Source organism: Hibiscus syriacus, unplaced genomic scaffold, assembly GCF_006381635.1.
Source record: "Hibiscus syriacus cultivar Baekdansim isolate YM2019G1 unplaced genomic scaffold, ASM638163v2 tig00004142_pilon, whole genome shotgun sequence".
Classification (NCBI taxonomy): Eukaryota; Viridiplantae; Streptophyta; class Magnoliopsida; order Malvales; family Malvaceae; genus Hibiscus; species Hibiscus syriacus.
In genome coordinates this window covers 11,885-38,661 of record NW_024062002.1, presented here as the reverse complement: position 1 = coordinate 38,661, position 26,777 = coordinate 11,885, and the positions used below count along the sequence as shown (strand labels likewise).

The window sequence follows — 26,777 nt, the reverse complement described above, 5'->3', positions numbered from 1 at the left end:
AAAAAATTTAGTTAGATCTTAATATTTTTAAAAATGTAAATTGTACTCTTCAAAATTTTTAATTTTTTAATTTAAACTTCTAAAATTTTATAAATTTTAAGTTGTCCCTTCAAACTCTATTATAACTGGTAATGTTGATATTTAATGGTAGTGATAGTAGTTGTTGCGATCTCTTTTAACTTGAATGGAAGTAACAAATCGAAGTATAAAATTAGATATAATAAATATTTTAAGAATGAATATAGATATATTTTTTAAAAGTTTATCAAGAAAGAAAAAAGAAATTTTTTTTTTGTTAAAGAAGAGAAGATAAATTATTCTTTATTCTTATTGTCGAAAGATAATCGAAGATAAAATGATTACTAAAATATTTTTATAAAATTTATTAACATTATTGATACAATAAATATGATCTTGATTGTGTTGATACACTCTATACATCGTGATCGTAATGACCTAAGATCTATTCACATGTCAAATATCATATTTTTTGGAAAATAGTCCACAGTTTAAAAATGAAAAAGAATTGACAATGGTGGGCCGGATAGAGAAGTGTGGGCGAGACCCGATCCTTCAGGGGATCTGGTTTCAGCCACCGCTTTGTTTCAATTGGCCAGGCCCAGTCCCAGTCCCAGTCCCAGTCCCAGTCCCAGTACCATCTTCTCCATCTTGAATCTTGATCTGATCTCAAACATAGTCGAGATCTTTCTCTTCTATGGCGCTTCAAATCCCCCGTTCTTTTCAGATCCAAATTTCCACTTAATTACAAAAACAAACTCACATTTCCTTACGACAAATTCTTTCAAGATCCATTCTAAAGCATTCTTTTTCTTTTTAAATTATTTGAAAGAATTAGCTTTCAATTTCCCAAAATTTTCTTTGTTTGATGATTTGTAGATTTTGAAAATGGATTCACAGCCTTCCCCATCGGGAAGGTCGTCGACGGTTGGTCGTACCTCTTCATTTTCCGTCGCCGATTCGGGTGGCCAAACGCTCTCTTCCGTCCTCAACAGCCCTCATGCTGGCAAATTGGAATCTTCTTGGGGTGGTTGGTGGTCGGTTGCGCCGCCTGAATTCGCCCCCTTAACGTCCAACAAAGCGACGTCTGACATCGCCCGATCCGATTTCCAATCGTACGTTAGTTCCATCTCTGATTCTTACCATCGATTCGAGGACATTCGGAATCACACCACCAAGGAGCAAACATTCGATGTCGATAACATTGGTGAAGCCCTCGTAGCTTGTTTAAGGGAGGTACCTGCCCTTTATTTTAAGGAGGATTTCACTCTCGAAGATGGAGCTACCTTCCGAGCAGCCTGCCCATTCAACGACGTTTCTGAGAACATTATGCTTCAGGAGAAATTGACCCATTACTTGGACGTTGTGGAGCTCCATTTGGTGAAGGAGATTTCGTTGCGGTCCAATTCTTTCTTCGAAGCGCAAGGGCAGTTGGAGGACTTGAATGTTAAGATTGTGGAAGGATGCAACCGGATTCGTGATTTGAAGGAAACTATTCGGTTGGTTGACTCTGATTTGGTTGACACTACTCGGCAGACACAGGAGTTGAATGCCAATAGGACCAATCTGTTGGCTCTCCAACATAAATTGAAGCTTATTCTATCTGTTAACCAAGCGTTATCCGCTCTTAAATTGGTCAGCTTTTAATTTTCCACTTTTCTCTTTTTGTTTGTCTAATCACCAAGAATAACAGAAATGGAAAAAAATAGTGTATATATATATATATATATATATTGAAGAGGCTACTTTGTTAATGCTTTGATATGAATTTGATTTAGTTTTATCGGATATGCAGCTCGTTGCATCTGCAGAGTGTGCTGGGGCTTTGGATATTATTGATGATCTGCAACACTTACTGGTATAGATTCATCTATCCATGAGATAAAGCTTCTTCTTCTTTTTTTATCAGTTTTTTGAAAGAAAAAAATTATGCTCCTTCGTCTGCCTCATAGGCTTAAGTTGTTGAATCGAATTGTAAAGTTTTGCCACTTTATAGCTAGAGTTCCTGGTTTTGTTCTTTCTTTTACTGTTGCCATATCCACATTGTTTCATTAAGTAGTCTTGCAGTTTCATTAAGTAACCATATGTTGATTGGTGTTCAAGTTTTTGCGAGCTTATGAAATTGTGCCTTTTCATAGGATGGGGATGAACTTACAGGTTTACATTGCTTCCGTCACCTTCGAGATTATGTAGTTTCTTCTATAGATTCCATAAACAGGTATTCCCCCCCCCCAAAGAGTGGTGACATTAATGACACATGAAATATTACACACAAAATTTCTTCTTCTGAAATGATTCATTAGTTTGTAATATTACCAGCATTCTGTACTTCCTTTTGGCAGTATTCTTTCAGCAGAATTTATGCGTGCTTCAATACATGATGCTGGGGATAAAGATGCAGTTATATTGTTGAAAGCAAAAGCCAGGGCATCAATTTCCTTGAATGGAGAGGATGTTGGAGTAAGCTTAATTACATTCTTTTCTTTGTTTGGATATGGAATACTTTTGTTTGCTGTTACATCTTTAGCCAATGGGGTGTGATAGACTCTATTTTTTCTCAGCCTTAAAGGAAAGCATCTGCATTATTTGCTTAATTTTACTCACCTTTTGTTCAATATTAATCTTGAAGATATAGAAAGCGTCTTTTGAATTGGACATTTTATGCAATACTCGTAACTTACTAGGACATCAAATTGACCATAATAGCTTTGCAAATATGATTTTCTTCATTTGTTGATCTTCATTATCTGCTTTAAACTTGACACAGATGAATATTGAAGTAGTTGGATTTCTTAATTGATTTTATTTTGAAGAATTTTGGGTGTTCTAGACAGTAGACACCAATTTATTGAAAATGAAAAAAAAAAGTTTTTGTAGCTTTTTGATGAAAGCTGAGTTTTGTTGCTTCCTTTATTACTTGCTTTTTGGTATCTGTTTTTGCTTCCTAAAAGCTGATGAAAGCCCAAAACAAGATACCAAAAAGCAAAAACATTTTTTCTTCCTAAAAGCTGAGTTTTGTAGCTTTTTGGTATCTGTTTTGGTATCTGTAATGTTTTCCACATTAATTGGACTACAATATTGGTTTAATTCCATGAGCGATGCTAAATCACATTGAAAGTTTGTTGCCTGTTACACTTTATTGTATGTAATTCTTTATTTATTAGTACAGTGGCTTGTAAGTTTGATGATGTATTGGAACTGGTAACTAGAATGGGTATTTTAGCAGGTTAAGTTGGATGAGGAAGAAACCACAAATTTTCGAGATCGTCTTCTGCCTCTTATCATTGGTTTGCTTCGGACGGTGAGTAATTTCCTTTCTTTTTCCTTTTATGTTTTTGAAGCTGGGTTATATACGAATGCATAGGTCTTTTGATATTCCATGAATGACTTGACATTAGGGAAAAGCTTCTAATTAGTGAAAGTTGAGCGACACTGAAATTTGGTCCTGTTACTGTGTAGTGGAGTAGTTTTTCTAGGTAAAATATTCCTACATGGGGTGACTAGGAGAAGTTAATTGATTGGTATAGTTAGTAGGGCTTATTTTTAATGTTAAAGAAGTTTTGGGTTTAAAAGTGTATTATAGTGATGCTTTCTCTAGAATATTTTTTTTTTTTTTTTCTTTTCATTTGTTTTATAATTCAAAATCAAATAGGTCACATGTAACATATGAAAAATTTATGGAAAAATTTACTTGAAAGCATATTCTGAAGGAAATTTTTTATGGGAATAACTACTTCAATTTTCAACATAGGATTGAGAATCTCACTATTTTGTTTCTTGAAACCTATAATGTTATTTCGGAACAACCTTTAATGTTTCTGAATGTTGAGTTGTGCGCTTGAGAAAAAGTCCAATGAGCTTGGCTTACTTACCCAAGCTTTATGGTAACACATGTGGTGACTTCTCATTTCAAATGTTAATTAGAAAAGCTTGTTGGGAGGGGTATATGACGACGTTATAAGGAATATCAGAGCTCAGTGGTAGCCTTAAAACCTCGCCCATAACTTTGTACTTTCAATGGTGGAATATGAGGTTGGATCCACCTTTGAAGAACTGATCTCATAATATGGTGGTTGTTTCAGGCCAAGCTCCCATTTGTCCTAAGGAATTATCGTTATACACTCATGCTGATATGAAAACTGCTATTAAGACTGCTGTTGCAGAGCTGCTTCCGGTTCTTGTGGGCCAACCTCCGGAGTCTGATATGGGCACAGAGCGCACTATGGATGCAAATGGTAAGGATTACTTGGATAATAGATCTTCCATGTGCGACTTCACATATTGCATGTGTAGAATAATTTAAGCAAAAGGGTATGTGAGGCCCTCGTACTTAAAAAAAAACCAATGTGACCCATGTATTTTTTTTTGCACCCAATGTAGCCTTTTGACCAACGGTTTTCGTCATTGATCGTTACGGTGCTGATGTGGTTGATTGGCAAAATTGGTTTTCTTGGTCAAGTTCGAGGGCCAAATTGATTTTTTTTTAAAGTTAAAAGGCTTATTTGATTTTCTCAAAAAATTATTTTAAAATTTAAACTATGCAAATATAGAAATAATTAAATATAAAAATTCTAAAAATAAAAATTAAGTTAATAAAAAAATTAAAAATATATATGTTAACCGGAGTAATTGAAAATGTTATTGTTAAATGATTCATTCAATTTAGATATGAATTCTAATGTGAATTTTATTTTATTTAGCAGTATAATTATATTATTATGTTAGTACATGTCAATTCTAATGTGAGTTTTATTTTATTTTTATTTTATAGAGAAAAATTTGTTATTCCTTGAAAAAAAAAAAATAGGGATAATAAAAAAATCTCAAATACGTGGAGTCCATATCCACCTTGACTTTATTACTATTTTTAAATCAAGTTTATGTGAATTTTGTTTTCTTCTATCATGTTATATTAACTAAAATGCTCTTCTTAATTGTATATCTATTTTTTATATTTTTAATTATATATTTTCATGATAATATATACATAAATTTTAATTTTATAACTTTTAAATTTTTTTATAAGACTTTATAATATTTATTTAATTAAATTTTACAAAAAATTAGTGAAATCGATTCGAAAGACCTTTAGAGTTTAAGATAATTTGAGGTAAATATATAAAATAAAATATGTACAAGATAGGCGAGTTCATGTATATATAAATGAAAGTCAGGTTAAATTCGAGGTAAAAATAATAATAATATATATATATATATTATTTTTTATATTTAATTTTTTGAACATTTTTGTATTTTAAATTTTTTCTAAAAATATCGAATAAGCCCTTGAACTTTAAAAAAAATCAACTTGGCCCTCGAACTCGACCAAAAAAACCAATTTAGCCTATTTGTCACAACATCAACCACGTCACCAGCCATCGTGGATCGCCATGTCAGCATCATTAAGTGCAACATCAGCATCGTAACGGTCAACAATGGAAACCGTTGGTTAAAGTGCCACATTGGGTTTGTTTTCTAAGTTTGAGGACCACATTAGGTGCAAAACCACATTGGTCTTTTTTAAAGTACGAGGGTCTCATATACCCTTTTGTCAATAATTTAATTATAGAACTCTCAGGTTTTGCGTCACTTTTTTATAGAGTGTGGTGGGTTTTTGTGTGTGTGTCTCTTTTTTCCCTTCGAGTTGTTAATACTAACTGTCTGATGGCTAAGGTGGAGGCTTATCACTTGCAAGCAAATTGAGGAGTTTGTCATCTGGAAGCATTGTCCAACTTTTGGCTGCTATTTTCAAGATTGTACAGGTAATGTATACTTGCCTACTACCAGAGTAAGCATTTATTGAATTATAAGGGTATAGAAGGCATGATGAATGACATCGCACATATGTTGTGAGATGCTTAAATATAATACACACGCACACTTTGTTACTAGTAAAGATACATCTAATTAAAAACTAAATTAAACTAAAGAGAACGTCAGTAAAGCTCTCTGTGTTTGTGTGTGTGTGTGTGTGTTTGTCTTAGACATGTAAGGTGTGTCCCTGATCAAATGTGCCTTGCCCGAAAAGTTATAAGGAATCTTTGTTGTCTGTTGCTAAGGTGCACACATTTACAACACTCTGTATGACAAAACTGAATAGTGACTAGATAAATATTAATTTATCTTCGTTGTAACAATATCATTATAGTCTATAAGGAGAGCTAATATTAAGATAGGGTGGCACAGTGAGTTTAGATGACTATTTGAGGTTTACATCTAATCTTAGAATCTGGTTATCCTTGTCTTCTTAGGAGTATGAAGTTATTAAAAGGTCACTGGGCCAAACAATATAGACTGTATCATATAGCTGACTGATTTGTTGCCGTTAAATTTATTTAAAAAGAAAATATATGAGAATATAATAAGATATAGTAAAACTGAATGGTTTAGTTTGTTGGCAAATAAGCAAAGCTTGTTGAGCTGTTACTATTTATCTACTATTAGTGTGAGAGTTGTTAATGTGTTACTGGCTTGGAAAAAATTTGCCTATAACCGTCTTTCTATGCTTGATTAATATGTTGCATATGTTAAGCTCAGTATGGTTGTCACTTTATGACAATTTCTAGTTTTGTTGAGCACTATCCTTCCTACTTAAAAAAAACATGAGTGAGAGAGTCAGAAACGTAGAGAGAGAAAGAGTGAAGGTCAGTCTTCCTTTGGCGAGAGTTGGATTGTTTTCGTTGATAATCTTAGTAAGAGGGTATCAAGAGGAGCGTTAAGGGAATTATTTTACCATTATGATCAAGTTGTGAGGATCTTCATCCCAAATTTTATAGAGAACCCAAAATATAAAACCTCAACTTTTACCTTTGTCCAGTTTGCTAATGAAGAAGGTCGAAGGAAGGCAATACAATATGTCAATGGAACATGGATTGATAGGAGAAGAGTTACAATAGGGTTAGCAAAATATCAAAACATTAGGAAAGGAGTAGCTGTTAAAGGCAGGACACAAATGGATGTCACAAAGCCAAAAAGAGTTGAAAAAACAAACTTAGGGGGGATACTGAATCTTTGAGAAGCATGAGGGATGGTAGATCATACAAGGACGTGTTGACTACGAATAACAGAATGCGAAGTGAACCAGTTAATGGGGAGAACAGGGAGAGGTCAACGAAGGCTGCTAATGGGTTGAGGAATGTTTGGGAGATGCACATCTCCTCTGAAGATTCGGACTGGGTGAAACGGTTCTTAACAGGGATAATCAAATCCTCCTTTGAGCAGGAACTGGTACAGAAAGCTTTGGCAAATGAGGGAGTTGAAGCAAGAATAGCGAGATGGGGTTATGTATGGAATGCTTGTGTCATTACATTCAAATCGATTTTAGAGTTTTCAAAAGTGTGGCCAAACAAGCAGGAGGAGCTACTCTTTTGGTTTGACTGGCTGGCTCCATTGTTGAACGATGAGGGTGTGCCATTGGCGTTCTGTCTGGTGGAATTAATTGGAATTCCTTTATTATGCTGGAATGGGGTGTCTCTGGAGAAACTTGTTGGGAGGTGGGGGAAGTTCATATGTATCAAGGAGGAATCAAAGAATAGATTGGACCTATTGTCAGCGAAAGTTTTGATCAGGGTGGCGAGCCATTTGATGTCCCTGAATCGGTCATAATAGGGTCTTATGGTAGATCCTTCAAAGTCAAAATCACACTGGGGTCAGTTATTACAAAATCTGATGATTTTGCCGGGGAGGAGGTGGAATTTTTTTTTCAAAAGAATGGTACAATGAAGATGTTTTCTCCGAGGATGAGGATGGCCGTCGACCAACTTTGGGAGCAATTGAAAGTCAGAAGTTATCAGAGGAGTCTAGGCTTAAGGTGGATATGTGGCTAGATCAAGGACAAATGAGTATTTTGAAAGGGGTTGGTGGGGGACAATTTCTGCTGAGGAAGTCAAACAAGGAACCTTCTAATTATGAGTTGTCAAATTTCCTTGAAAATGGGACAACTCCTATAGGGGAATACGTGGGACTAGGGTTGAGGAAAGGAGTGGGCCTAGACTCTCAGGCCCAAATGGATGATAATTTGGGATCTAATACACATATGCAGAAATTAATTCCTGTGGGGCATGTTTATAATATAAAGTGGACTGATGGAGGAAAAAAAATACTAAGGGCAGGTTTCTGCCAAAGTTAAACAATGAAATAAATAACTCCGTAGAATATGTGTCAAGGGAAAAGTGGAGTAAGATAAGGAAGCTACAAGTGGGGAAGAAGCAAAGTTGGAAACTGAAGTCCCAATAGTGGAGTTGGTTAATTATAAGCTGCTGGATGATAATCATGAAATTTACTCAAATGGATTTTGGCATTGGAGTCCACTGTATCATCTGTCTAGAAGTATGTCTATCAGAAATGTTCCGGTTGGAAGGTGGAATAGAGGAAGTTTTTCTAGAGTATATAGAAGATCTAGTGAAAGACGGGTATGGTTCAGACCGGGTAGAGAAGAAACGTCGATGCAAACATTGAAGTCTTTGGAACAAATCAAGAAGGCAATCATTCCTACTTCAAGCCTTCATTTCTGCCCAACTTACTCGGGGGAAGGTCTCAATTGTGTAGATAATGAAGGTGGTATTTTTCATAATCCTTCAGTGGGTCGAATTCAACCTATTCAGTGTGCAAAAGGATATACAGCAGGCTGTCATTCTGGATCAGCGACAGGGAAAGATAGTAGAAGAAAGAGAAGGATTTTGATTAGGGATGCTTTGGACTTGGTCAGCTGTTCTACAGTCTCTTCATCATCTTTCTCTGTGTTTTTTGGAGGAAGCATTGGCTACGTGGGAAGTCAGTAAGATGATGGGGATTTCATTCAAAGACGGAAAGAAGGCTTTTATTGAAAAAATCTTAAGCCTAGAGAAAGGTTTGAGTGATAATTGGGAAGGTTGAAACCAGGGGAATAGGATTCTTATTCTTTTTTGGTTTGTGGTTTTTGGTTTTAATTTGTCTTTATGAGCAACCTTAATATAATCTTGTGGAACATAAGGGGTTTGGGAGAAAGGAAAAATCCAGAGCAGTAGCTAGAATGGTCAAGAAGAACAAGCCGTGTATTCTTTTTATTCAAGAAACTAAATTAGAAAATTGTTCTCTGGCTTTTAGAAGAAGGATAGGGGGAGATTTCTTAAGGGAGGAATTTCTTCCCCAACTGTTGGGTTTGCGGGTGGTTTATTGGTTTTGTGGAATGAAAATGAGTTTGAAGTTATCAAAAGCCATATAAGTGGCAAATTCATAGCAATCTTTGGGAAGTTTAAAGAGTCTAATTCAGAGTGTGTTATTATTAACTTATATGGCCCGACTATAGAAGCTTAAAAGAATGAGTTCTTCAGGGAGTTGTTGGATTTTGTTGCTAGTCAAAATTATTCAGTTTGTATTGGGGGTGATTTTAATGCGTATCTCGATCCAGCCGAGAAGCTGGGTAACTCGCAAAATTGGCATGCTATTGATCTTCTTCGAAACTTTCTGCAGCAAGCCAATTTATTTGATCTTCCTTTGGTGGGAGGAAGATACACTTGGTGTAACAATAGAGAATCTTCAACATGGGTCAGACTTGACAGGTTTTTAATTTGTGGGAGTTTCCTGAACTGTTTTCCGAATATGGTGCAGCGATTATTACCCAAGTCCCTCTCCGATCATAATCCGATTTCATTGGAGGAAAGTTTCTTAAACTGGGGTCCTAAACCTTTCAGATTCTTCAACTATCTTTTAGGGGAAGAAGGTTTTGAGGATATAGTTAAATCTTCATTGGATGATTTGTGGAAGAAGAATAATAGAAGAGGTATTTTCAGCATTTTGCAATGTACTAAAAAGACAATTAGAAATTGGTCATGCAACAAATATAACGGGGTCTCAGAGTCCATTTCAGAGTTGGAAAGTAAAATTAGTTATTTGGAAGTTAAGGCACAAGGTGGTAGTCTTTCTCCTCAGGAGTGGGATCAGCTGTTGCAGTTTAGAAAGGATCTTTGGAGGCTGCATAGGATTGATGAAAGCATTTAGTTTCAGAAATCAAGAGCGCGATGGATCAAAGACGGGATAGAAATACGATATTCTTTCACCTATGTGCTCTAAATAGGAATAAAATTGATGCCATTTCTAGCTTGAAGATTAACGGGAATGTAGTTTCGGATCAAAGCATTTCTATGTGCTCTTAGAAAGATGGGAAGGGACAAAGCTGTCGGTCCTGATCAAATTCTTATCACTGTGTGGTTGGCCCTAGGAGAAGAGGGAGTTAAGTGGTTGACCAACATCTTTAATATTATTTTAGAGACTGCCAAGATGCCAGAGGAGTGGAGAGAGTCCACGGTGATACCAATCTATAAGAATAAAGGAGATCCCCAACGTTGTGGTAACTACAGAGGTATTAAACTACTCAGTCATACCATGAAGCTATGGGAAAGGGTGATAGAGGTTAGGTTGAGACAAGTTACTAGGGTTTCGGAAAATCAATTTGGCTTTATGCCAGGCAGGTCTACCACGGAGGCGATTCATCTACTTCGACGACTTATGGAGAAATATAGAGAAAAGTCTAGAGATCTTCACATGGCATTCATTGACCTTGAGAAGGCTTATGATAGTGTTTCCCGAGATACGATCTGGAAGACTTTGGAAACGAGACGGATCCCAACTGCTTATATCCGGGCGATTCGTGATATGTATTGTAGATCTACTACACACGTCAGGACTACAGTTGGCGACACCGAGGCATTCCCAGTGGAAATCGGACTCCACCAGGGGTCAGCTCTTAGCCCTTACATCTTCGCCTTGATTATGGACGACATCTATTGTGCGACACCTGACGGTGTACCATGGTGTATGCTTTTCGCTGACGACATTGTCCTAGTTGCTGAAACAAAATCTGAGTTGAATAATAGACTGGCTACCTGGAAGACTGCTTTGGAAGAAAAAGGTCTAAGGATCAATATTGAAAAGACAGAGTATTTATGTTCAAACTTCAGTGTGGACCAAAACGATTAAGATGTAGAAGTATGCATAGAAAGACACGTTCTCCCCTCAAAGGATTGTTTCAAGTACCTAGGGTCTATGATACATAAAGATGGGGGTGTAGAAGATGGCGTTACACACCGTATAAAGGCGGGATGGCTAAAGTGGAGGGCCGCTACTGGAGTTTTGTGTGACAAGAAGGTGCCTCTAAAACTTAAGGGAAAATTTTATAGAATGGCAATAAGACCAGCACTGCTGTATGGATCAGAATGTTGGGCAACCAAGAAGGATCATGTAAGGAGGATAGAGGCCGCAGAAATGAGAATGCTTCGATGGACATGCGGTAGGACTCTGTGGGATATGACAACAAACTCTGCTATTAGGATGTCCTTGGGGGTGGTGCCTGTTTTCGAAAAATTGAGGAAGGGAAGACTACGGTGGTTTGGGCATGTCCTTAGGCGACTACCATCGGATGCGGTCAGGAGGGTAGAGTCGATTACAGTCGACGGTGCTAGAAGGCGAGGACGACCAAGGCGGAAGTGGGAAGACTGCTTGAGATCTGATTTGATGGATTTAGCCCTTAACGATGACATGACCTCTGATAGGAAAGTATGGAGACTCAAAACTAGGGTAGTCGAGTAGTGTGGGTAACTTATACTTTTTATACGTTTCTGTTATTGGTATTTATGAAGGCTTAGAACTGGGCTTGCTTTCGTTGACTTTTGTGTAACATTCTCTTCACTTTTAAATTTAGTCGGGTCTTACGTTTCTGTCTATATGCAGAGATTTTTTCGTATGGATTTATTTACAGGGATTACTGCCCAAGTACAAACGCGCATATGATATTAATGATATTAATGTCTGCATATGAATACTGTTCAACTCTGTATTTATGTATTTATTTATACATGCATTGCACTTTATCTATATTTTTAATTTTTTAACTGCCGGAGGTCTTCCACGGAAGATACTCTCAACCTGGCGTTGGGGGCAGCCTACTACCCTACCTCCCATTTACCCCATTGCATATGGGAATTGGGTTTTGTTGTTGTTGTTGTTATTGTATTTCTAATTATTTCAGGACAACATATAACTCCAAATCAACACTGGATGTGGAGGATTTATTTTTGGATTTTGCAAAGTTGTTGGTGGATCAATCTTCACGTCTTGAGGAGCACTTTTCAGAACATGAAGTGTGGCAAGCTATAGCATCCTCCGACAGTGCAAAAGCTCCAAGTTCGGATAGTTTCACTATGGGTTTTTTCAAGAAATGTTGGCCCAGTTTAAAGGAGCATTTATTGAAATTCTTTAAAGATTTCTGTTGTGGAAGGGAGTGGGAGTATGGGGTTAATCATGCTTTTATTACCCTAATTTCAAAGAACTTAAATCCAGAGTGTTTAGACGACTTCAGACCAATCAGTCTTGTTGGTAGCTTATATAAAATTCTCTCAAAAGTCTTATCTATCTCAGTTATTGTGTTAATGATATTATCAGTCCTTCCCAGTTTGTTTTTATTCCGGGGAGGCAGTTGTTGGATTGTGCTTTCCTTGCTAATGAGGGTATCGATTATTGGAGAAAACAAGGGCTTTAAGGGGTTGTTCTCAAAGTTGATTTTCGTAGAGCTTATGACACCGTTGAATGGCCAATCTTACTTAGAGCTATGTCAAAGATGGGCTTTGGTGAGAGATGGTGCTTGTGGATTTCACATTGTCTTTCTTCAGCTTCAATTTCGGTTCTTGTGAATGGGTCCCCTTCAGAAGAATTTCCAATGGCAAAAGGGCTAAGACAAGGCTGCAGTCTTTCTCCGCTTTTTTCAATATAGTAGGCGAGTTGCTCCATTTGATGCTGTCTAAAGAAGTTGATCTGGGCCTTTTTCATGGATTCGTTATCGGAAAGTCTGAAGATCCTTTTCGGTTGTCTCATCTCCAGTTTGCAGATGATCTCATCATTTTCTGCCAAGCTTCCCTTAGCCAGATTAAAAATGTCAGAAAAGTTGAGGATATTCAGTATAATGGCGGGTTTACATCTAAATCTTACGAAGAGCAAACTATTTGGTATTAATGTTGATGAGGCCATCTTAAATGATTGGGCGTTGGTCGTTGGTTGTTCAGTTGGTTCTTTTCCCACATATTATCTGGGTCTCCCTCTCGGTGCTAAAAAGAATTTTGAAGTCTTATGGGATCCGGTCATTAAGAATTTTAACTTGAACTGCTCCCAAAAGTAAAATTTACCCAACATCACATAAACATGAGAGAGAGATAGAGACGTAGAGAGAGAAAAGTTGAAAGGTAAGTCATTTTCCGATGAAGCCTGGACTGCTTTTGCGATAATCTAAGTAGAAGAGTTTCAAGACGAGCGTTAAGGGAACTATTTCGCTTCCAGGGTCTTGTAGAGAGAGTATTCATTCCCAGTGAAACAAGAAATCCAAAATACAAATTCTCCACATTCGCATTTGTGCAGTTTGGTAATGAGGCAGGTTTGAAAAGGGCAATAGATAACTTAAACGGTTCGTGGATAGATGGGAGGAAAATTACAGTTGGAGTTGCAAGATACCAGGAAGCTCGCTTAAGGACAGTGGGGACGAAAAGATCTTTGATTATTGCTTCAAAACCGAATACAGAAGAAACATCAAATTCAAAGGAGAAAGATGATATTAGCAGAGTTTAAGGGACGAAAGATCTTATAAGGATGCTCTGATGTCGAACAGAATATAAAGGAGTGTTTCGGAATATAGGGAGATGACAAATAAAGGTCTTGACAGGGGGAAAGGAAAGAAAAATATTTGGGAAATGCATATCCCGTCCGAGAGTTCAAGTTGGCTCAAAAGGTCATTAACGGGAATCATTAAACACTCTTTAGAGCTAGAGTTAGTTCAGAAGGCTTTAGCTAATGAAGGATATGATGTTCAGATTGCTAGATGGGGATATGTTTGGAATTCTTGTGCAGTAAACTTCAAATCGACTGAAGAGATGATGGAGGCATGGATGAAGAAGAAAAATGAATTAGACTTTTGGTTTGATAGGTTGGCACCCTTGCTGAATGAAGATGATGTTCCAATGGCCTTCTGTCTGGTAGAATTATTTGGGGTCCCTTTTTTATGTTGGCAGAATACATTTTTGGAACGGTTAGATGGGAGATGGGGGACGGTGGAAGACATCCATGATGCCACAAAAACAGGGAAGACCTCTCGACGGCGAGAGTTCTGATTGGGTTGGCGAGCCTGTTTGATGTCCTCCGGATCATATGTAATGTCTTTCAAAGTGAGCATTAAGCTGGGATTGGCGTCTGAGATTTCGACGTCTTTTTCTAGTAAATCGCCAGTGGTTGGTTCCGATGGAAGAGATATTGGAGAGATGTTATCGGAGGAGGAAGATATCAGGGGGATGTCAGATAGTGAGAAAGGTTTAGATCGGTTAACAGAGAATACCCGACAGAAGGTTGACATGTGGAATGACCAGGGCTCTTCTTCTGGTTTTGTTAGAGTTGGTGGGGAACAACATTTTCCAATGTTTAGCAAAGATGGGAAAGACATTAAAAGCGGGATGTTAGACTTTTTGAATTTTGGGAGAAACAAAGTGGGGGAGTATGCGGGTTTGGTATTAGAAATTCAAATTATTCGGCTGTTGGGTCTCAGGCCCAATCAGAAGATAATGGGGAGTCTGATTCTACAGTCCTAAAGATAATTCCTTCTGGCCCAACAATTAAACTGAGTATGGGAAAATGGGGCAGAAACAAAATCTGGTTCTATCATGCGGTAAAGATAAAGAAGCTAATGGTGGGAATTCAAATACCTGTTCCACTGATCGTGTTGGAGTAGTGGCTCCAGAAACATAATTAAGGATGGTTGGGTCTACTGCAGATTTTACAGAGAGGAGTTCAAGGGGAAGATCGTTTTATCGGTCTAAAAGTACTTTATCTACAAAGAGTGAACCGATGGAGAGGAGAAAAATTTGCAGCTATAAAAGGGTTTATAAAAGTGTACGGAGAGAAAATATTGGTTCGGGAATGAGCATAATGTAATTTCTGAAACAGAGGGAGTCTTAGGTAGGCAGAAGGAAAAGGCTATGGCTTTATGTTCGGTTAAACCAGTTAATTTGGTAGCAGAATTGAATAGGAAAGGCTGCGTGGAAGCTTCTCTTGAGAGACAAATAGCTGATAGGAGCTTTAATAGTGAGATTGAAGGGTGGCTTCCAGAAGGTGACAATTTTGGCTTCAAATCAAAGACTTTCGTCAGAAGAGTTAAAAGATTATTGTTAAGGGAAGCCTTAGATCAGGTTACCACTACAACAGTATCCTCATCAGCCTTTTCAGAACTGTTGGAGGAAGCTTTAGCTACTTGGGAAATTAGTAAGCTATTGGAGGTATCTTTCAAGGAAGGGAAGATAGCCTTTCTGGATAAAATTATCAACTTGGAGAAAGGCTTGAGCTCGGCCAACTGAGGTGTTTTTCTTTGGGGGAAATCAGGTTATTTATTAACTTAATGATGAAGATAAAGTTAGTTATAGTTTCATGGAATGTTAGGGGTTTGGGAAGAAAAGAGAAACAAAGGGCTGTTCAAAAAATGGTTTTTAAGAACCGTCCATTACTTTTGCTGCAAGAAACCAAATCTGAGTCGTTACAAAGATCTTTTTTTAAAAGGAGTGGGTTGAATAGCCTTCAAGGGTTTGTAGAATCACCAGATGTTGGTTCTTCAGGAGGTTTATTGTGCTGTTAGGATGACAACACGTTCGAATTGGAAGATTATTTTATCAGCAGAAGATTTATTGCTATTCTCGGGAAATTTCGAACAAATCAACTTAGGTGTGGTTTCATTAACGTTTATGGGCCTTCAGTGGAGGATGAGAAAGCCAATTTTTTTGAAGAGCTATGTATGTTTCTTAATGTCTAGAGTCTTTCTTTATGTGTGGGAGGGGACTTCAATGTATACTTATCTGAAGAAGAGAAGATAGGTAGAGCTCAAAACAGAATCTCTATGGAGATTTTCAGACATTTTATACAATAAACAGGGTTAATTGATCTACCTTTGAATGAGTGTAGGTTCACATGGTGTAACAATCAGGATATCCCCACTTTTGTAAGATTGGACAGGTTTTTTGTTGATGCTAATTTCTTGGCAGCTTTTCCTGAAATCATTCAAACCTTACTTCCCAGGTCCGTGTCAGATCATAATACTATTATCCTTGAGAATGGAGGAGTAAGTTAGGGTAAAAAACCTTTTAGACTTTTTAATTATTTGATGGATGGGGATGGTTTTGAGGAGATGGTCGATTCAACTATTCAAGACTAGTAAAAATCAGAAAAGAGCTGGAATTCTGAGTATCCTAAAAAGAACGAAATTAGCCATCAAAAATTGGGCTGGGAATAGAGATCAGTTTCTAGGTGCATTGATTATAGAATTAGAAAGGAAAATTCATAAGTTAGAGGAGGATGTCTAGCAGTTGCAAGATTTATGTGGAAGCGAAAAAGGTGTAGAATTGAATTCCTCGCGGACAGAATTGTGGAGGCTTTATAAAATAAAGGAGCAGATTTGGTACCAAAAATCGAGATCGAAATGGGCGGAAGATGGTGATAGCAATACAAGATTTTTCCATACATGTGCTTCAGTTAGGAAGAGGAGGAATTCCCTGAATGCTCTTAATGTCAAAGGTGAGATTATCCAACATCCGGCTATCATGAAGGCTAGTGCCATGGACCATTTCTTCAAAATTTTTAATATTCGGTCTACCTTGGAAGTGGAATATTTAAAGCTGAATTTTTCTAGAATTTCCTTGGAGCGAAGACTTCTTTTAGAAAAAGAATTTTCGGAGGAAGAAATTTGGGAGTCTTTAAATTCGTGTGATAGTAATAAAGCTCCCGGGCCTGATGGATTTAATGAGTTTTTTTAAAAGATTTTGGTCTGTCCTAAAGGAAGATATTCTGAAATTCTTCCACAATTTTTACTTGGGGAAAGAATGGGAACATGGAATAAATCATACTTTCATTACTCTCATTCTGAAGGGCTACAACATTGGTGGTTTAGATGATTACAAACCTATCAGCTTAGTAGGTTGTATAAGATTCTCTCAAAGTGTATTTCGAGGAGATTAAGAAGTTGCATCAGTGATACGCAATTTGCTTTCATTCCAGGTCGTCAAATCTTGGATTGTTCTCTTATTGCTAATGTGGGAGTAGACTTTTGGAGGAAAAAATGACTTAAGGGATGTGTATTTAAGGTGGATTTCAGGAAGGTCTATGATACGGTGGATTGGCCTATTCTTTTTAAAGTAATGGAGAAGATGGATTTCAGAATGAAATGGAGCAATTGGATAAGAAAATGTGTTACAACAACCTCGGTGTCAATTTTGGTCAATGGGGTTCTTTCTGAGGAATTCCCAATGGCAAAGGGTCTTCGATAGGGCTGCTCTCTTTCTCCACTGCTGTTCAACGTAGTTGGGGAACTTCTCAACTTATTGCTTCTCAAGGCGGTTTCTGAGGGGTTGTTTTGTGGGTTGGAAATTGGTAGGAACGAGGGTTCTGTTGACTTTTCTCATATGCAATTCGTAGATGATCTCATCATTTTCTCTGGTGCCTCGAAGATGCAAATATTAAATGTTAAGAGGGTTCTAAGAGTTTTTGAAGTCATGTCTGGCCTTCAACTGAACCTAAAGAAAAGCAGATTGTTTGGCTTTAATACTATTGAAGAGGATGTCGAGGAGTAGGCGAGGGCTATTGGTTGTTCAGTTGGTTCCTTCAAATTACCTAGGGCTTTCTCTTGGTGCAAACAGAAATTCCTCAGCCCTTTGGAATCCGGTTGTTCAAAACTTCTACAAGAAGCTTTCTGGTTGGAAGGCTTCAACACTTTCATTGGCAGGAAGATTGGTCTTGGTAAAGGCGGTTCTTTGTTCGCTTCCAACTTATTATTTGTCCTTATTTAAGATTCCTTCCTCGGTTAATAAAAAATTTAATTCCATTATGTCTAAATTTTTACGGGGAGGGGGAATTGGAAAAAATAAGATTCATTGGGTTAAATGGTCCACTGTGTGTAAATCTAAGAATGAGGGAGGTTTGGGTGTGTTGGATCTAAACAATATGAACAGAGCTCTCTTAGGAAACTGGTCTTGGAGGTTTGCTAATGATAGAAAATATGTTTGGAGGAAGATGATATGCAACAAATACAATCTTGACTCGTCCTTATTATTGGTTAACAGCAAGGTTCCAGTTCAAGCTTCTTGGCTTTGGAAATCGGTGGTGAATATTCACTTTAAAGAAGACTTATTTGGGTCCAAGTTTCGAAGCATGTGTAGAATCCAAGTAGGCAATGGAGAGCACATTCGATATTGGCAAGACAATTGGGTGCTGGACTCTCCACTCAAGGTTATCTTCCCTAGACTGTTTTCCATTTCTTCAAATAAGAGTGGCAAATTAATAGAGTTTGGTGAGTTTCGATCAATGAGCTGATTTTGGAATGTACAGTTTAGGAGAAATTTGACTGATTGGGAATTTGAACAATGGTCAGATTTGATGTTAATTATCACTAAATATAACCTGTCTAAAGTGTCCACTGATGGTCTGATTTGGAAAGGTAATGGGGTTGGTGTCTAATTTGTTAGTTCATGTGTTAAGGTGTGTTCATCGGGTTCGGAGGAGGTTTATTTTTGGAAGAACATCATGTGGAGGGGATTGGTGCCTCCAAGAGTGGAGTCTTTTATGTGGCAGGTTGTTCTTTAGAAGCTGGCAGTGAAGACAAAATTGGTTAAAAAAGGGGTTTCGGGAATTGAGGATGTTTTATGCCCACTTTGTAAGTTGGCGGAGGAATCTTCCTCTCATTTATTCTTTTCCTATTCTGTTGCGTGGATATTATAGAACAAATTCATGAAGTTTTGGAGACTCAATTCGGTTTTTCATGAAAATGCTCAGAGCTTTCTTCTAGCGTGGGAAGAATTGAAGTCTAATTCTGCTATTTGGCCCATTATTCCAGGCGTCGTTCTTTGGACCATTTGGAAATTCAGGAATTCCATTGTGTTCGAAGGGGGGAAGATAGACCAGACCGACTTATTTTTCTTAGCAAGATTTAGGGTTGCTTCTTGGTTCTTAGCTAAGTTCAAAGAGATTTCTATTCCTAAAGACTCTCTAATCAATGATCCTTCCCTAGGGGATTTATGTTCGTCCTTCAACAAATCGATTGTCACTAAGCTTTCTTGGTCTCCTCCTCCTAAGGGCTTCATTAAATTGAATGTGGATGCATCAACCACTGGTGACTGGAAGAGAAGTGGAATAGGTGGTATTTTAAGAGACGATGCATGTTCGATTTTAGGTTCTTTCCATGAGGCTTCTGGCCCGGGTCCACCTACTTTGATAGAGCTAAAGGTTGTTCAGAAGGGATTATCTTTCTTTGATTCTTTTCGAGGGTGTATTAAGGGTCGGTTGATAATTGAAAGTGATAGTAAGGTGGCAGTGGAATGGGTTAAGAATGCTGAAAAATGTCCAGATGTGTATGTTATAGTTGTCAAGGATATTGCTTATAGGCTTAAAGATTCGGAGGGTGTAATTAGATGGGTTGCCAGGACTGCTAATATAGAGGCAAATGGCTTAGCTAAGGCTGGAATAGGCTAAGTACAATGTTGTTGTTAGGGGTATTTGTTTTTGGTTTTCGAGTTGTTTTGTAAGGGGGTTATTATTGATGTTTTTAAACTTTATGTATCCTTTATATTATTAATGACTTCTAAGGCACTCTTTTCCTCCTTCCTCTGATTAAGAAGCTTCTCTACGAGCTCCATTAATCATGAAGGGTGTTTTTAACGAGGCCTTCACTTCTTATCAAAAAAAAGAATTTTAACTTGAAACTTGCTGGGTGGAAAGCTTCATGTCTTTCTTTGGCTGGCAGGTCAGTACTTTTGAAGTCAATGTTATCCTCCTTGCCTATCTTTTTCTTATCTATTTTTAAAATGCCTTGCAAAATTGGCAAGAAGTTAAACTCTTTGATGGTCAAATGTCTTTGGGGAGATGGTGCGGAGAAGAGTCAGATTTACTGGGTGAATTGAAGTACAATTTGTCGGCCTTTAAATCATGGTGGGCTTGGAGTTCTGGACTTGAATCTTACCAATCGGGCTTTATTGGGGAAATGGGTGTGGAAGTTTGCCAATGAAAAGGATTCGTTATGGAAAAGAATGTTGTGCAGTAAGCATATGGTCAGTTGCAACACCATGTCTATTAGCAATGTTTTTTCTCCTCAAGCATCTTGGACTTGGAGAGGTATTGCTAATAATTTCTTGAAGAATGATTCGGAGGGAGAGTGCCTAAGATCGAATTCGAAGTTGCAAGTGGGTAATGGTAAGTCCATCTCTTTTTGGGCGGATGCTTGGATAGATGATACACCTCTAAAATGTCTTTTTCCTAGAATTTTTGCTCTTTCTCCTAACAAATGGGGTAAGGTAGATGAGTTTGGTTGTTATGAGTCGAATTGTTGGGTGTGGAATATTCAAACTAGGAGAAATTTGTATGATTGGGAATTGGATCAATGGGTGGATTTGTTGTCAAAATTGAGTAGTATAAAATTGACCGAATCAGTGGAAGATTTTCTATCTTGGTCTGCAAGTGGCGATGGATTGTTCTCGGTTAAATCTTGTAGAAGGGCCCTTAATAAGGCCTATGGGGATAATTATTTGTGGAAGAAGTGGGTGTGGTTAGGTCTAGCTCCTCCTCGTGTTGAAACTTTCCTTTGACAGCTAACTCATTAGAAAGTGGCAGTCAGAGTAAAGTTGGTTAAAAGGGGATGCCCCTAGGTGAAGATATTCTCTGTCCGCTTTGTAGGCAGCATGAGAAATCAGTGCAACATCTTTTTATTTCATGTTCTGTCGCTTGGGAACTCTAGAATAAAATTATAAGCTTTTGGGAATTATCCGTAGTTTTTCCCCGGGACCCTCCTTCTCTTCTTAGCTCTTGGGCTGAATTGAGGGTGAATTCGATGATTTGGAAGTTTATTCCGAGAGTTGTTTTTTGGTCCATTTGGAAAGCTAGGAATGCAGTTGTTTTTGAAAGCGCTTCTCTTGACAGGCTCTCTCTTTTCTTCATTGTTAGATTTAGGTTAACTAAGTGGTTTCTAGCCAAGTTCCCTCAGGTTCTTATCCAGGAGGATGTGCTGATTGGAGACCCCTCCCTCGCAGATGGTAACTTTGTTCCTAAATCTAAGGGTTGTCCTGTGCTTTGCTGGCTTCCCCCTCCAGTTGATTTTCTTAAGATGAATGTTGATGAAGCTGTAAGGTTCGATGGGTTGGTCGGAGGTATAGGTAGTATTTTAAGAGATTGGAATTGTTGCACTCTACTGACTTTTTCTGAAAGTATTGGTCAAGATCCAGCTCCAGTTGCTGAATTAAAAACCATTAAAAGAGGCATTGAAATCTTTCTTTCTTCAGTTTGGGCTTCTGTTGGTAGGTTGATTGTAGAGGGTGACTGTAAGTCTGCAGTGGAGTGGATTCAGTCTCCGTCTTTGGTTTTTGTTTTCTTTCTTTCTCTAGTAAAGGAGATTTTGTCACTTATTTCTGATAAGGTGTCTTTAGTTAGTTTGATTCCAAGGGCTTGTAATTGCGAGGCAAATAGTTTAGCAAAGGAGGGGATTGGGTGATTGTAAGGTTTCAGCTTTAGGTTGTTTTTTTTCGTTTTTGTAGTTTCTGCTTTTGGTGTAATTGCTAAGTCTTATGTAATTATGTTCTATTAATAAATTGAGGTACTCTTTTCCTCCTTCTGCTGGTTGGTTCTTTCTTTCGGGAAAGGGTCCACTATGAGGGAGGTTTTTAATGAGGCCTCCTACTTCTATAAAAAAAAAAAGTTTTGCTGAGCTCTTACGTAAGATGTAATGTGATTTCATTTCTTTTAGTGAATGCAGGCACATTTAGTCAGGGCAGCTGAAGTGAAAAAGGCCATTGAGTGGGTAATGTGCAACCTTGATGGTCATTATGCTGCCGATTCAGTTTCTTCTGCAATTGCACTTGGTGCCATGGCTGCAGAATCTCCTCGAGAGAGTAATGGTCAAGTTTCTTCACTTCCTCCAAATGCATCTTTAAGGAGTACCTCCAAAATTATATCATCCCCAGGGAAAGGAAATGATGCTCTGAGCCCCTCTAATTTGTCAAAGAATTTCAGGTTTAGCCCTCCCCTCTCCTTTCTAATTTGTTTTGCACTAACATTACTTGTGGTGTAATATTTCTCTCTTAGATTTTAAGGTATTTTTTGTGGTTGGATTAGATAGGGATATGCTCCAGTGGGTTTTGAATGGTCTTTTCCCACTTTGCCCCCTCCCCTTGATCTTTGTTCCAATAAAATGTAATTAATCTGAAATAAGTTCAACTTGCTGTTTCTTGTTTTACTCAAGATATGTTGTAAGTACTGCAAAATGACAGTGTGGATTTTTAAATTTAAAATAAATTTGGCAAATGAAATAAAAAATCATAGTTTCTAAATGCTGCAGAATCCCATAGTGCAAACATTTTAGCTCGTCTGAAATTAAATAAAATTGGTGATACTAAACAATTTAGAATATCAGTCTTTGTTTCTACCTTATTTATAATACTCCAGGAAAATTTTATCCTTCGCAGGGCTGATGTTTTAAGAGAAAATGCTGAAGCAGTCTTTGCAGCTTGTGATGCTGCTCATGGAAGGTGGGCAAAGTTGCTTGGGGTTCGTGATCTTCTTCATCCTAAGCTGAGATTGCAAGATTTTTTGAGCATATATAATATCACTCAGGAGTTTATAACTGCTACGGAGAAGGTATTCATTGTTTCTTGAAATAAAGGATTCAATCAACCTCTCTGGGGTTGTGATTAATTGTTTGCAATTTTTTAACAGATTGGTGGAAGGTTGGGATATAGCATAAGAGGAACACTAAAGTCACAAGCTAAGTCCTTCGTTGATTTCCAACATGAATCTCGAGTTAGTGCCTGATCCCAATTACTAGTTGTGTTTTGATTGCTTTTTGTTGATACTGCAATGACTTTTTTAATTTTCAACTGTAGATGACGAAAATAAGAGCGGTGCTTGACCAAGAGACATGGGTAGAAGTAGATGTTCCTGATGAGTTTCAGGCAATTGTCTCTTCGCTGTTTGATTCTGAAGCGATAGTTTCTGGAAGAAAGGATAATGGTGAAAGTAATATGACAGAAAGATACAGTAATGTGGATTCACCAGTGGCTGAAACTGGATCACTTGGTTCTGTGGAGCAGAATGATTTTAGTGGTACAACTACAGTAAATGCTCCCCAAGGGAAGACTGGGGTCACTGAGAGGAAGAAATCTGATGCCGTAACATCATCTCAGAGTTACAGCAGTAATACAAAGCAACGTGGAAAAAATGCTACACAAACACTTGAATATGGTGGGGTTAGTTATCACATGGTAAACTGGTTAGTTATACTTTTTTGTTCTTACCCTTATATCCTTTCCTTTCCAACAGATATGTTACCTTTGAAATTTAGCTGTTGGGTATTTAATTCTCTCAGGCTCAAGAACTCTGTCCTGTGTTCAACTATGTATTTATGTTTACTGTAACTTGTGCATTTATACTCGTGTCTGCCATCCATACCCTTGTTTTTTTAACAAGAAGACACAATCCACTTTATAAACTAGCCTTGATGCCACTTGTTTACTTTTTCGTTCCTTTCAGTGGCTTAATATTGCTGAAGATGCTGTCAGAGTACATTGACATGAATCATCTTCTGCCAGCACTATCCTTGGAGGTGGTTCATCGTGTTGCGGAGATTTTGAAATTTTTCAACACAAGAACTTGCCAACTTGTTCTAGGTGCTGGAGCCATGCAGGTATGAGCTAGTTTTCTAGCTAGGATGTTCTTCCCTTAAGTTTTGCTTAAGAATAACTTGATTACAACTGAAGGGATATGGTTGAGACTAGTATAATCGGGTGTTGTTTTTCCCTGTGCATGTTCTCTTGACCCTTGGTTGTGACTAGAAACATCTTGAACTATATATTTAGAAGTCTATAATATACTCTATATTAACTTTATTACTGTCAAAAATTTTATCGGAATTGAATGGTATTGCAGGTTTCTGGTTTGAAGTCCATTACTTCTAAACACTTGGCCTTGGCAAGTCAAGTCATTAGTTTCACATATGCCATTATTCCTGGTAGGTTATGATATGACCATTTCGTCACTACTTTTCCTGATATAGAAAACTATTTAGTTATATACCTGATATATGTTCTGTATTTGCTTTCTTGTTTATCTCAATCATGTTTTTCCCTTTTGTCAGTTTTGTATATTTTTCTTCTTTGTAGCATCTTAAATTTATTACATTCTGTGTTCATTATTGAAAAATCGTTTGTTGCTGATTAATTGATGTCTGCTTTGTTTCTGATCTAAGAATTGAAGCAAATCCTGTTCCTGAAAGTTCCTGAACTTCGGAAATCACTGTTGCTGTTGGAGTTTGATCGAGTTGCACAGGTATAAGACTTCGTCACTTTCTGCATACAGCATTTACCTTTTCCTTTATCTTTTATCCTTTATTTATGTGTGTTTTCATTTTAAAAGTTTTCTGGCAGAGCATTTTGTGGTTTTTTGTCGTGTATTGTCTGCTTGTGGCATTATCATTTTTTTCATTTTGAGTAATATATATGGTGAAATTTAAGTCTAGAGTAATTAATTTACTGTATGGAATTAACTTCCATACTCCAACTTTCATTTTTTAAGCAGTGGTAATGTCCGGCACATATCAAAGAATGTGGGTATTTCTCACCCCCTAAATATAATTAAGCAGAAAATATTTTATGTCAATCATAAAGATTTATCAGGTAGTCCTGAGTCTAAGCATGGGAGACTGAATACGATAGTTTCTTATGATTAACTAATATGATTGTTTTTCATATATTTTGATTTAAGAGTTTATCATGATGTAGATATCTTTGACACTGACTCATAATTAGTAAACTATGTTGGCTAGCTGGTCTTTATGAGCACTATTCATGTACTAAAATTTAATGCAGTGGTGGCTAGTTCAACATTTAGTGAAGAAAAATAAAGCTAAGGATTGTGGATTGATATGTAAACCTACATAATCACTCAGTGGGTTTCTAGAACTCGTAGGAATTTCAAGGCAACCACAACTAGAGAAACTTTACACACACACAATTTCCCGTTTTACCTGCCTCTTACTTGGTTCTTTGATAAACCTCTGACTCATTTCTCTAAATTCAGGATTATAAGGTTCACCGGGATGAAATACATACAAAGCTTGTTCAAATAATGAGAGAGAGGTTGTTGGTTCATCTGCTTGAATTACCCCAGATTGTAAAGAGCTGGAATAGGCCAGAAGATGCTGATCTACAGCCCAGTCAATTTGCCAAGTCCCTTACTAAGGTAGCTACGATGTTTTACTTAATTCGACTCCAGGGGTTCTTACCTTGTTTAATCCCTTTTGGTTTTTGTCTCTGATGGATTCAATTTAGAAACAAGCACTTTATTGGTTGAAGAATCATGCAAAAATTATGGGAGTAGAATTCCTAAATGAAAACCCAAATTGTGCCATTAGGATTTTTGTTCAAGTGTAAATAGTTCACTTATTTTGTACGTTTGACTTGAATTGCAATGGATGAATTGATTTTGATGGGTGAACATTCATTTACAGGAAGTTGGGTTCCTCCAACGTGTTCTATCTCGAACATTGCATGAAGTAGATGTTCAAGCAATTTTCAGGTGAGGCAAATTCATCTCCTAATTTAGTTACTGGATAGTTTGTTTCATTAACATGCCATGATAAAATTGTCTTACAATTATAACCACTATTTATCATACACTTGTTGGCAAACTGTTTAGAGAAATGTTTAAAATGTTCTTCGAACCAAGAGGGGTAGGAAGTCATATTTGAAGAGTAGAAAGTTTTTAGGAATTTTGAAAGGCACCCATAGATTCATTTATTTTCCTGGTTGCTTATTGAAGGCTTCATTTCCCTTCATGATACAAGGTGTAGGTGTAACCTTGCCTGTAAAATATTTATGGGAAGGGAACCTGTTATCCTTGATAAAAACAAGCGAAAAATTGCTTGTCCCATCCTTTTAACCGGTTCTTTTCCCCTTTTATCTTTTTGTCAATGACATTAATTTTTGTTACACACAGAATCATTGATATTTGCATCAGGCAACTCTAGTTTTTTATTACTTTAGATGGTTAATTGATGAAATAGGATTGTTCCCGTAAATTACTTTATCCTCCACAGGCAAGTTGTTGTAGTCTTCCATTCACAAATTTCGGAAGCATTTTCACGCTTAGAGATCAGCACTCCTCAGGCAAAAGATAGGTATTGTACCGTGTTTCAAGCTTTGACATGAATTGAAGTACAATATTTTATCTGTCTTGTATATAACAGGGTTTATTTTCATGACAGACTGCATTGCGATGTTACACATATTCTTGGATGCATTCGATCGTTGCCTTGTGATAATTCAAATAATTCTGTCACCCCAAACTGGGGTCAACTAGATGAGTTCTTAGCGCAAAGGTTGGGGACTGAATCCGGTTGAGATTTGTTGTTTTGTACAGTAATAGAGACACCCAGATTTGAAAGGAGATTATCTGAGACAAATCCTCGGCCTATGCAAACTGTTTTGTAGAATTAAATTGAGGTAAGGAATCTATGAATCCCCCTCTAGATTCGGTTGTCGAAAATTTTGTTACGTTAGACAATCGAAATATTATAAAACTAGTTCGAAAGAGCCATAATTGTCATTGATCTTTGAATCTTTTCACCATTGTTTGTGGAAATGTGTACTACATAGATACAAGTTAAATACTTTGTTTCTTATCAGCAAGATATGCTACCACTTGTCTCTGCATTTTTAGTCATACCTATGATTATG

The 26,777-nt window shown here is 37.3% G+C and overlaps 1 pseudogene; it reads left to right on the top strand.

Annotated features, from left to right (window-relative positions):
• Positions 1–644: 644 nt before the first annotated feature.
• LOC120191583 lies at positions 645–26,618 on the top strand (annotated as a pseudogene).
• Positions 26,619–26,777: the final 159 nt, after the last annotated feature.